This window comes from Montipora foliosa, chromosome 4, assembly GCF_036669935.1.
Source record: "Montipora foliosa isolate CH-2021 chromosome 4, ASM3666993v2, whole genome shotgun sequence".
NCBI lineage: Eukaryota > Metazoa > Cnidaria > Anthozoa > Scleractinia > Acroporidae > Montipora > Montipora foliosa.
Genome location: NC_090872.1, coordinates 21,046,960 through 21,049,269, shown reverse-complemented (window position 1 = coordinate 21,049,269; position 2,310 = coordinate 21,046,960). Strand labels below are relative to the sequence as shown.

At 36.5% G+C, this 2,310-nt stretch overlaps 1 long non-coding RNA gene across 1 annotated transcript in view; it reads right to left on the bottom strand.

The window, feature by feature from the left end:
* Positions 1-555: 555 nt before the first annotated feature.
* The window catches only part of LOC137999088 (uncharacterized), a 3,629-nt gene continuing 1,874 nt past the window's right edge, over positions 556-2,310 (bottom strand). Inside the window, exon 2 of the long non-coding RNA XR_011122891.1 lies at positions 556-2,310. This exon is cut by the window's right edge and continues 1,150 nt beyond it. This is a non-coding gene — a long non-coding RNA (uncharacterized lncRNA).

Sequence of the window (2,310 nt, the reverse complement as noted above, 5' to 3'; positions counted from 1 at the left end):
TGCAGTGTTTGACACTTGCAGACAGCAGACTAACCCTAACTCGCAGTAAAAGCTAACCGTTTTAAAATGGGTGCTTAGACTTAAATACTGCTTCTCAGCGCTATTTGAAATGGTTGCTTTTATAGACTTAAATATTGTTTATCAGCGCTATTTGTAGGCAGTCTGCAGTTGTCATACACCTCCTGAAATGCTAACCGGTTTATATAAGTGCGTAAGCCTAATTGAGAGGCTTAACCCTAATTAATAAAATGCATGCAGTGCCCCTAACCACATATTACATGAAAGAAAACCATTCAAAATAAGTGCCTAACCCTCATCAATAAGCTGCGCATTTAACCCCAAACACTAAAAATTATTGTTCACATACAATAAATAATAGTATCGCGATCTTCTTATAGTTTTGTTTATGGGCGAGCCTTCAATATTTCGTGGTATTGCCGTCTCACTTTTGCGGCCTGTGGTTGGTTCTAAAGTTGAAATTGACGTCATTGCACTGAATTGGGTTGCTGACGTACGCAAACAAATTACCGCCGCATTCAAATGATTGTACAAATATTTCACTTCAAGTTCAACAGTATTTAATAAAAAATTCGACTTTTACAGTCATCATCAAGCTCTTGCATCATTGGGAAACCCCAATACAAATGGTATGTTTATACAATACTTCTAACTTAACTTCAAAAAGCTTTTTTAAATCGAAAATAGCGGTTAGACGTTTTCTACTAATGCTGCGTTTCGAATGAAAATTAACATCGTTCATAAACGAAATTCATTACTTAAATTACAGAATAAGAACTGGTTCTTGAAAAATTGACAATTATTATTAACTATAAACATTGTGATAATGTGAGAAAGTCACTTGCCAGTTGTAAAGTACTTTTCCGCCCACTATTTTCGCTCGAGGCGGCTGTTTCGGTTTTCGCATCGATGTCGACAGAGCGCAAAAACCGCTGATTGGCTAGAGAATAATGACGTAAAATGGCTTTTTTCGCGTAACTGCGCCTGCGCAAACTCTAAAGATTCGAAGTGATCGAGACAGTGATCGAAGTGGAAAATAACACTCTAGCATTCGTCAAATTTTTTGGAAAGTTAGCCGACTCATACCCTGGGTGCCAGAGGAATTTTTTTCAAGGTCGGAGAGAACACTCAGCGATTCCAAATCAACGGTCGAGGACACACGATTGATTACTTCGCAAGTCTGCATGTCAAGTAGCAATGCGTCCTCTTGTATCATTTTGTTGGTTTTGGCTACTGTGAATTTTCTTGACATTGGGTGTTGGTCTGCCCCCAGATTGTTTAAAAATCTTACAGAAACTAGCGAACTGGCAACGAAACTCTTCTTTGTTCTCGGGAACTACAGGAGCAACTTGGTCTTGATGGACGAAAGGTTTTTGCTTTTGAAAATAAGTTTGGCTGGCCGTTGTACGTTATTGAGAACTGTAACGCGGTCATACAACTTTGATCGTATAAAATCGTCCACTGGGTTTCTTGCTGCAGATGAACTGTGAGTGAACTTCAGCCACAAAGTTGAATTTTCTTAACACCTGGGATTTACAATTTCCACGTCACGTAACCTTGACTGTTAAATGCCATCGATCTGTGCGAGGTTTTTGTTGCTGTTCCTCGCAAATATTTTTGCAGAAACCATGATCAGTTGTGGAACAGCCCAGAAAAGTACATTACTGTAACAGAGTAACCTTATTGGTCAACTTTTTCACATTTATAATTGTAAGTTTGCAAAACGGCTACAAAAACATTTGTGCAGTAAATCTTTGGAAGCATGCAAACACTTCAGGTACATTATATAATAATAATAATAATAATAATAATAATAGTAATAAGCCTTACAGCTTTAGTTAGATGCGTACCCCTGACTGAAAATTCTTTAACACTAAAAATTAGTATGAACACCAAATAATAATTATTAACAATTATTATTCGCCAAAGGCAAGGTGAATATCGGTTAATAAAAACCGAGATGAAGTTGAGGTTTTTATTCACCAACATTCATAGAGTCTAAGGGAATATCGGAAACAATAATTTAAATTTGCCTGACAATAGAAGCAACTCAATTTCTTAGTAAATGATGCCATCATGCAAATCGCCTATTACATAGTTGATTATTTGAATAATACACATTTTCTTTAAAACAACTAATTTATTCGTCTGTCACCTCAACAAAACAGCTTGTGGCTATTTTGAAAAACCGCTTAGGTGATTATCACGTAAGAATAATCATCTCAATGACAACCAATCAGCGCAGAGAACTTTCAGTAATTACATGTATACTAATAAGCATATAAATCCTAT